Raw genomic sequence first — 10697 nt, 5'->3', positions numbered from 1 at the left:
TTATCGCTGCTTAAATACTATGAAATATGTTGCGTGCCTTATTCTGTGTAAGAAGCCACATCATCTCACAGAAGGATTTATTTCAAACACTCGACTGACGTTATGAAGTGAGTTATTTAAGATATTGAAGATATTTATTGAAGTGAGTATAACGCATAATGAAATGCATGACAATAATATTTGAAATAAATAGTTCAGATACCTGCTGTGACTATTAATATTTGTTCATATTTATATAGATTTCTTTTAATTCAAGTATGAAATTTTACGTAAGAATAAAGTTTGTTAAACACATTAAATACTCATTTTGATATATCAATAAGAGTATACAAGTTATTCTTGCTATTGCGTTAAAATCAGCAAAGATTTCCCAGCAAAAAGACCTTTTGCTACATAGAAGCAGATATTTGGAATTTATATTACATCTTTCTGCTGGTCAGGTTAATCTAAAACCAGCTTCCTCATTAGTCGACTAGTAGTGCAGATTACCCATAACTAGTCAGATTTAACAGTACTTTTGTACTTACGAAACTACTAATAGATGCCATATTTAACTTGACGTGAGGGGCTAAGTGTGTTCAGTATGTTGAACCGTTGTGTACATGGGTATTGTAGCATTTAAATCACAACCTTGAACTGATCTCTAAATGGGACACGTCTATCATTTGAGAGGACAAAAAACAACAACCCGAAATGAGGACAAAAACAACACGGGACACCTACGTGCCTATATGCAGAAGTGTTTCGGCTTCAGTACGTCATGCTTTGATCAGGGAAGTCGAGCTTTGATCCGTCACTTTGGGTTGGTGTCTGACAGTTGTTTGTACGGCGTGTGGGATGGATCTGCTGTTCTTCTTTTGTTCTTGGATGCAGGTCGAAGTAAACAAGTAAACAATATTAACACTGTAACAGCGCTAGCTCCATCTCGACGGAGGCCCGGAGGGAGGCATCGTCGAGCGCAGCAATTACTCTGGAGAAAATCGATATGTTTCTAAGTGAAATGTGCTGAGGCATCCTTTCAACCCTGTCCTGCTCCACAGCCTCAGGCGCTGCTGTGTTTCCTCTGGCTCTAACGAAGGCGGAGGGAGATTTCCGTGGCTGCTGTCCCGGCTGGGTGTTGAAAGGGGCCCTTGATCAGAGGGTTTGGGGACAGTTGGGACAGACTGGTGGGTGTTGCAATTGGCCTCTCGGTGCGGTTAACATGGAGGAGGGTGAGAACGGGCTCTCAGGGGACCAATGGAGAACAGGTTAACTGGCAGGTGGCTGCTGGGGAAGGCCACAAAAGGTCAACTTGGTTTCCGTGGGTGGCTGAATACAAAAAAAAACACAGCGAGTGAGATGTTGTTTTGCATTTTCACAACTAGCCTAAAAACTTGGTTTGATGGATCGGGCAGCGTGTCTGTGTTTGTCTTGCTGATTAGCTCGGTAGGAGACTCTTGTCAGCATAGAGTTTACATACAATGGCGGATGATTGTGATCACGTCTGTCAAACTCAAAAGGACTGCTTTAAAAACAGACTTTTGAAAAATAGCCCCTTCGCTGTCGCTTTTAAATCTCATTCCTGACACAGGATGTCGGTATCTGGTGTGATGCCAGAACATTTGTGAATCTGAACAGGATTGCAAATAAGTTTTCAGAGTTTTGGTGCAGATCTAGATTATCAGTGAAGAAAGACTTGGGCTACATTTCTTAAATTTGTTTCTCGTGCATAGCTGTCAAATGGCTTCTGCAGACTTCGAAAAAACATTTCCAACTAACTAAAATTATATGAACTGAAATAAAATTTGTAATAAAATGAAATGAATAATAATAAACTTAAAAACTTTTAATAAATCTGCAAAAATGTCAACAATTCTGTGTTTTTCTGTCAATATGGGGTGCTGTGTGTACATTAATGAGGAAAAAAAATTAACTTAAATGATTTTAGCAAATGGCTGCAATATAACAAAGAGTGAAAAATGTAAGGGGGTCTGAATACTTTCCGTACCCACTGTATATACATTTGACGAAACAAAACTACTAGATCTTTAAAATGAAATAAAATTAAAAACTCAATATTAATACAAACTATAATAGCATCTCAGTGATACTAAAATAGCACTGGATTTATCCTGTGTCTGATTTAAATTTGAAGTTGGATTCATTTTAGTCTAACATTTTTTTTAACAGTGTGTTTTTTAATGGGTTCAAAACACTGATTTAATGATTTGTTTGTTTCATTGCTCAAAAAATCCCCCGTTTGTTCTTTTGCATGCCTTTAAAGGGGTCATATGATGCTGCTAAAAAGAACATTATTTTGTGTAGTTGGTGTAATGAAATGTGTTTATGCGGTTTAAGGTTCAAAAAACACATTCTTTTCCACATACTGTACATTATAGTTTCTCCTTTATGCTCCGCCTTTCTGAAACGCGTTGATTTTTACAAAGCTCATCGGTCTGAAAAAGCGAGGTGTGCTGTGATTGGCCAGCTATCCAGTGCGTTGTGATTGGCCGAATACCTCAAGCATGTCACGGAAATGTTACGTCCCTCACCATACAGTGATGCCTGCGGCAACCACATGTGACGACCCCGGGCTGGACTCCGTTTCGTCCACGGTGAAAGCCAATCCGGCGATCCACAGCACTAAGTTGAAGTATTTCCTCAGCGACCAGCACAGATCAGCTCTAGGCATGACGAAGCGGATATCGTCCTCTTTTGAAACTACTAAAAACAAAGTAGTTTCGCTTTCACAACCAAACACACAGCACCTTCACGACATGGCGGCGGCGGGAACAACAATACTACAGCGAGAATAAAAGTTACGCCTTCTTTCTTTGCGTAAACATTTGGGCGGCGTTATGCAAATCTTCCCACATCGTGACGTAGATATGTGGGGGCGTGTTAGAATGAGCCATTTTAGGTAGGTGTGGCTGACTCTTAACTTTTATAAAGAATATCTCTTTGGATTTGAGACTTTAGTCTTTGAAACATTACAGATCTTATTTATGCACCACACCGTGCTAAGGGGGGAAACACGCCAGGTTCCGAAACAACAGGCCATGTGTGAAAACACCCTGAGTTTTTATATAATTTTAATTAGAAATTTTAGACCTTAAACGTAAACTTATTTTAGTTGCCTAGGCAACATTCATTTTGTTTTAAATATTTCATTGAATATCTATTATTTATTTCATTTAACCTTTATTTCAATTAACAAAAATATTTTAATATTTTTTGTTGTAGTTAATGCAAAAAAATAAGAAATCAGGAAGGGGGCCAACACTTTTTCACACCACTGTATATATATACAATTTATAAAAAAAATGTATAATAAAAAATGTCATCCTGTTTACATAATTTATAATAATTTAATTATAGAAAATGTTTTGTATACTATTAAATATTTAAATATGTATATAAAAAAATGTTAAATACAAAAGGGATTTATGGGTTTGTCTGACATTTTTTCACCCATTTTTTTCTTATGTATCTGTGATATTCTCATGCCTAGATATGACTGGAGTCCCCAGGGGCAACTGGGCCCCTGTACACTGGGGAAAATTAAAAAAAAATCTTTCTCATTTTGTCATCTGCAAGGTGAAAATTATAATCCAGATTGCTCCAAAATAGTGTAGGACGAGTTACACACCATAGTTTAATACTTACTGTATGGTCAAATCTGAGTTTATGCTGCGAATCCATTCAAATCAATTGTGATCCATCAGAGCCTCGTTTTCATTCATGTCACACTGAATATGGAGTCCACATATAGGGCTGTGGATGTTGGATGGTCATCTGTTGAAACCTTGACTGAATTTCATGGCTCATTCCTGCCTAAAATCAATCCTGCAGTGGTTTTGACAGCGGCGCCACATCCGTAAGCAGGCAGAGACAAACAGCACAGCGTTTGTTTGAATTCATCTCACCATCTCATGATCCTGCCCCTGGAAAATTGCTTTTTATGCATGACATCCAAAAACACAGCTTTGTAATTCCTTATGAAAACAATGTCTTTGATCATTGTGAAAGAATATGGAGAAAAAAAACACAGGATGACTCTGGTTCTGGTTTGAGTAAAGCATACCTAGTACTTGAGGCGAAACCTCAGCAGGAGCGAGACTTGGAGAAGAAAGGGCAAACAATACGCTTTGAAGCTAATGAATCGAGAAGAGCAATACGAGAGAAATAGCAGCCGGAGTAAAAGGCTACGCTTAAAAATATGGCAGGAACCAACTTTTAGGGACTTCATTTTGATTGGCTTATTAACCGTCAAATTTGGCATTTGTATTCTGACAATGAAACTGGAGAGCTTGAGAATTCAAGGATGTCGATGAGTAGCGCTCCGTCACAGTGGGGAATAGAAACCTCACACCGGCGCTTTAATCCGGATCTGATAATCAGACGTGTCATTGCATTGCGCATTAACATTCCTGCCACAATCAGGGGTGTGTTAACATTTTTGAAAACCATTTTTCTGCCAGGTCTAAGCCCTGTGGTGCGACCAACAAAGTCATGTGGTGCGACCAACAAAGTCATGTGCAGGAACGTTATATTGTACAAAGAACCTCAGAAAACTGTATGAAATCCATTTGATTTTTTTCACTCCCAATTCTTTCCTTATTTCCCAAGTTTTCCATTTTTATTTTTTCTGGATTCTGTTTTAATAGTTTAAATACATTTTATAATAAAAAAGGATGTCTAATCAAATGAATTCATAAAAATTTAACAATTATATATAAATAAATAATAATAATATTATGATTAAATACACCAATAGTGTCCATATAAAATGTGTTTTTATTTATTTATTCATTCAGAAATTCTATTAACATTTTTCTGGATTCTTTGTTTTAAGATTCAATGCAAATGTATTATCAACTGGAATCAAATTAATGCGTACAACTTTAAAATCTTCAAAAATCTATTTAAATGAAATTTGAACAATTCATTAAATTTTTTGGCAAACAAAGTGCTGCACAACAGAGGTTTACTGTTTACATTAAAACAGACGAACAATTATGTGATATTCCTAAAAAATACGTTTTTTATAAACTCTTTTTATTATACTTTGAGAAATACATTCTACTGTGCAATAGGAATATGTTTCTGTGATAGCCTAATTTCGTCAAGTTAAACCCAACATTTATTTTTACATCTACAAGTTAGACTAAATAAAAATGAGCAACTAGTTGAAATAAAATAAGTTAAAGTTAGATTTTTTTAGTTCATTTTATTTTAAGTAATAACAATTTGTATGATTTTATTTTATTTAAAACTTTTAATTTTAGTTAACAGTAATAACCCTGATTCACAGACACCAGTCCATGCTCTAATTTGATTACGTGTACAGCACTACTTTTGGTTTATTTATCCATTAAATCCATTATTTTTTCCAAATTCTGTGACATTCTGTGTTAAACTGTAAATTGCAGTTTTATGACTGGATTCATGATATGTGTATATCTGTAAAAAAAAACTAAATACTTTTAAAAGGAGTTTTTTTGTTCATAGGATCTCATGTATTCAGGGAAAATATGCTATTAATTTGCATTTGATGGTTACACCACATGACATACCTCACGTGTCAATAAAGGAAAACAATTGTTCGAAATGTTGAAATTGAAAAACGTAATTGTTTTTTGTTTCTTTATCTTTGACGCTCTTACTTGTCATTAACTCGAATAGCCTGCACTGTTTGTTGGTTTGTATTATTCCCACTGAAGAAATAAGGACTCTGAGGGCGTGGAAACAGTTTTGGCAGATGAGAGACCCAATGCAGTGTTTCTGATGTGAAGTGCACCTTATCCCGTGCCTCCAGCTGTATCTGTTATCATAATCGTCCTCTTGGCCACCTGCTCCTTTAGTGAGCTCGGATGAAGGCCGATGATAGGAGTTCATGGAGGAGATGCTTTATCATAGTGATCTGACCTAACCGGTGGAGCTGATATCGTCCCAGCAGATTAAATCTACTACCAGATGGCCAGACAAAATGGAAAACTCAAAATATTAGGACTGGGAGTAAGTGATTGTGATAAAAGCCCCTTGGTCAGATTTTATCACATTGTCATTTAAATTATTATGGAAACCTGATGTGAGGGAAGCACCAAACCGCCAGTGTAATTCCTCTAGCTGTTTTGAAGTCCTCTATTCAAAAGCTTTCTTCTGACTGACAAATTTAGTTTTTGTCAAATAACCTTTAAAAAAACCTTAGATAAAGATTTTGTAAAACCTTAATAAAATATTATTTGTGTTCATGGTTAAGCAACCTTGAAGACTAGTCAATTCTGAGTATTTTGTTGTGAAATACTTCATCCTTAATGTGAATTAGCAAAGCAAATCTTTTGAAAAGCAAGGTCTTAATGAATTAATTCTTAAAATCATATTTTACACTCTTAATGTGATGAGATACAAAGACTGTGTAGTGCAATTTAATGGTGAGAAAACATTTTTCTTGTGGACTGTACAAACAAAAATACTGTACAGCATGACTGATTATCTGATTCACGAGCAAATTACTCTTTTGAGTCGTTTCGTCTTACATTTCAAAAAGACTCACAAACTGGTTTGAATCAGTCCAACAAATCCTTCCCTGAATGAACTCACTGAATCAAAATTAATATCTGGCTCATTTTTACTTAACTGTAAGCTCCTGTGTATTATATAGTTTATGTATTTTGTGTTGGTATGACATTATTTATCTCCAGAATTATGGAGTGAAATCTGGCATTTAGGATAGGCCTACAATAAGTATGGACCGTCAACAATTTTTCAATAGCCTTTCCATAAAAATATATAAAAATTTATCAAAATAAGAATGTGATATAAATGCATTAAATTTTAATATTGATTTAGTATGTAAATGCATTTATGTACAGAATCTATCCCAGACCGAGCTGTAATGTACTTATTTATTTATTTAATTTGAATAAGATTCATTGTAGAGTCACTTAATTATTTAATTTCTAATTTGGAAAAGTAAGTACAAATTTGGATTATGATGAACTTCTACATGAAGCATGTATCTCAGGTTTAATGTAGAAATATGTGCGTACTGCGAATGAAAGCCATTGTGTTGGAAATTAAACCAACCATAAGTATGTTGAACTTGAAGATTCCAGCATCGACAGCTCTACATTTAATATATTAAATGCAAGAAGCATGGCAAAACATTAAACCCTTATAGCATAAAACACAGCTAAACACCTGCTCAGTCGTACTACACAACATCTAACTAAGGTTGATTAGCCTGATTTGTTTTCCATTTCATACAAAGCCGATCATTCACTGCGTAAAATATAACACAAAAAACTAAAAGCCTTCATCAGCATTCATTTCACTCCATTACCGTTCCCTGTTTCCCCCTCCACTTTCAAAAGCCCCTTGATATGTCGACTATTACCAAGCTAATTTGAGAAGGCTAGAGCGTGAATGTGAGAGAGGCCTAGTGTGCAATCGTGCCTTCAAATGAGTAAAACGCTCGACTGCAGTACCTCGCGGCTCCCTCAGTCAGCCTGGAGAGCCGAACTTTGCTTTGCTCTGGGAAGAGCGATTTAGGATGAAACATTTGGAAATTAAGCATGTGTAATCCATCACGCCAAGTGAAGCATTAAAAGTTTCATTAGGCGGTTAATCAGTGGAGTCATGACGGATGAGCCCTGAGGTGCTCTAGGTCATCGGGGGGTCTTTATTGCGTTGGCTTTCCTCTTAAGTGCAATCTGATCGGTTCACCTTGTCTAGCAAAATGAAGAGCAATGAGTGGGCATTACTATGCTACTTACTTAACTATTACTGTTGCTAAACTTCAATGTGCAACTCGTCCTTAACTGTATGTGCTACACATATGAATGACACCTCAAATCATGTGGCTCATTTGGGAGAGTTACTGTGCTGTTACTTTTCTAAGCAATCACACTTGCGATTTTTTGCATGGCGGACAAAAAAAACGCTGCATTAAAGAAAGGACCAGAATATCATAGTGTCTTGTAGGGTGGGCTTATTTAACTTGGACCCTGTCAGCAACTGCAAGAAACTAAGGCACAATTGCGAGAAACAAAAAATGTGATTGCAAGAAACAAAAGATTCAATTGCAAGAAACAAAAGATGCAATTGCAAGAAACAAAAGATGCAGCTCCGAGAAATAAAAGATGTAGTTGCAAAAGCACAAAGTTGCAGTTGTGAAAAATAAAAGATACAGTTGCAAGAAACAAAAGATGTAATTACGAGAAACTTACAAGAAAAAAGTTAAAGTTGCGGGCAAAAAAATATGTATTTGTAAGAACAGTTGCAAGTTGCAGTTGCGGGAAATGAAAGATACAGTTTGCGCAAAACAAAAGATGCAGTTGTAAGAAACAAAAGTTAAAGTTGCGAGAAACAAAATTGCAGTTGTGAGAAACAAAAGATGTAATTGCGAGAATCAAAAGATGTAATTGCGTGAAACAAGATATGTAATTGTGAGAAACAAAAGATGCAAATGCGAGAAACAAAAGATGCAGTTTTGAGAAACAAAGTTGAAATTATGAGAAACAAAAGATGTAATTGCGAGTAACAAAAGTCACAGTTGTAAGAAACAAAATTTATAGTTGCGAGAAACAAAAGATGTAATTGCAAGAAACAAAAATTGTAGTTGTGCGAAACAAAGTTGCAATTTTAAAGAGCAGGTCATATGGGTTTTCGAAAAATATCTCTTTTGCAGTTTGTAAGGTAGCTATCCTTCAATGTAAATAGTCTGCAAAGTTGTTAATCAAAAAAAGTGCATGATAAATAAAGATATTGTCTCTCAAAAGAAAGAGTCGACTCAGAATCGCCTTAACGAGTCGTTATATTTTCGAATCTTCTGCCTGTTACTGGTATACGTCACTGGCTAATATATTAGCATAATCCCCGCCTGCCCACGAAATATGAACACTCTCTGTGTCGAGAAGATGCTGTGTTACACGATACCAGTGTACATTTTCAATTGAGTGCTCAAAATATCTAGTTTTTTTTTGTTGCTAATATGTGATGTACAGCTAGTGCAGCTTTAGGTTTCCAGGTAAAGTACAATATTACTGTCTTACTGAAGTAGTTCTGATAATTCGCTGTGAACCCACTATTTCCTAAGAATGTGTCAATTCATGTAGACTGTCGTTGTTCTAATGACTTCGTTTAATAATAAAGAATGTAGTGTAGCGCACAGACTTTATAATCATTGTGAAAGTGCTGTTTATGTAGTTATAGGGTTAATGCAGAGAGTAAAAGACCCGGTAGAGAGAGACGAGTTAGTTCGACTGGTGCGCATGTGATACAGCTGTTCTGCGTTATAATTATTATATAATAATTCGCTCCGTCTTTTGTCTGTCGTTCTTCAGACATTACAGTGGACATATTTTGTTTTTCAAACTGTATTGTTTCATCAGTTAGTCACGTTAGAACTCTGCTAATGTATCCACCATTATTGTTTTGAATAACAAGCATAATGTCACAGCTGTGAAATATAGTTGCAATTATGAGAAATACAGAGTTCTGGCATGAAACTCTAGATGGCGCAGTCCGATAGGTCTAACTCAATCTGACCTAATGACATCATTATCACATGGCACAGCTGATTGGTTCTCTCCCGTATCAGTAGTCAATGAGCTCGCTGCTCAACATTCAAATATACAGTATGACTAGTGCTTGCCGTAGCAGTTGCAGCTTGCTTCAGAAACCCTCCATCTTCCCCAGCTCCACCTGTATAGATCTGCTGCGAGGTGATTCATGTATGCTATATAGGGGTTATTTCATATATGTTATATTTGCAGCAGCAATATTTCTTACATGCTCACAGCAGCATGTTGTGGATGTATTAACAGTAGCAAGTCTCGGTACTTGCTCTGCCGCAGCAGCAGCAGCAGCAGATCTTTTCCTCCAAGACCAAATACATTAACATTGTCATGTACATTACCATGCCAATCCCTCAGAGAGTTGTCATGACCGAAATAAAGCTGCAATAGCAAGAATTAAGGTTGAGAACATGAGACATAGAGTTGCAGTTACAAGAAACTGTTGCAATTCTGAGAAACAAAGTTGCATTTGGGAGATGTAAAGTGGCAATACTGAAAAAATAAAGGCGAAATTGCTAGTCACTTGCTAGACTTAAAGATTTAATTATGTGACAAAGTCACAGTGGCAAAATATAAAGTCAAAACTACGAGATGTACAGTAGTTGAAATTCTGAGAAATAAAGTTGCAATTGCAAGAAATACAGTTGAATATGCAAGAAATAAACTTTTTAGAGAAAATTAGGCTTCCATAGCAACCACTCAGAACACCTTAGTAACCACCCACTGTAGCAATATCCTTACAACCATCCAACTGGAGCACTTTAGCACATAAGCAGATTTGAGTAATTAAGAAATTGCCACAGTATTAATGATGGATTTCACATGCTTTGAGATTGGAGTTCATTTACATATAAAAGTCTTAAAGGTACAGTAGCAGTCTGTTTAATTCTAACAATTGAAATGAACAGTTGAAGGGTTCAAACAGGCTAATATCACCCTGAGATATCACTATGACTCCCACTTGTGCTGTATCAACACATCTGCTGATAAAATGCATTTTCCTTTGATTGCTTTATGTTGGCTGTGAGTGCTAGCAAGATTAAATTTGATTTATATAAGATTACTGAGAGCCTCTTCAGATCATCATATGCAACAGTCTCGCAGTCTTTTATGGGTTTCTCTCTCTCTCTCTCTCTC

The 10697-nt window shown here is 36.2% G+C and overlaps 1 protein-coding gene across 1 annotated transcript in view; it reads left to right on the top strand.

Moving 5' to 3' along the window:
• Positions 1-10697, top strand: part of LOC107558308 (serine/threonine-protein kinase BRSK2-like) — a 239582-nt gene that overhangs the window by 22667 nt on the left and 206218 nt on the right. The window lies entirely within an intron of this gene.

This window comes from Sinocyclocheilus grahami, unplaced genomic scaffold (assembly GCF_001515645.1).
Source record: "Sinocyclocheilus grahami isolate Dianchi unplaced genomic scaffold, SAMN03320097.WGS_v1.1 scaffold640.1, whole genome shotgun sequence".
Lineage (NCBI taxonomy): Eukaryota > Metazoa > Chordata > Actinopteri > Cypriniformes > Cyprinidae > Sinocyclocheilus > Sinocyclocheilus grahami.
The sequence above is the reverse complement of the archived record's forward strand: the minus strand, read 5'-3'. Positions and strand labels throughout refer to the sequence as shown.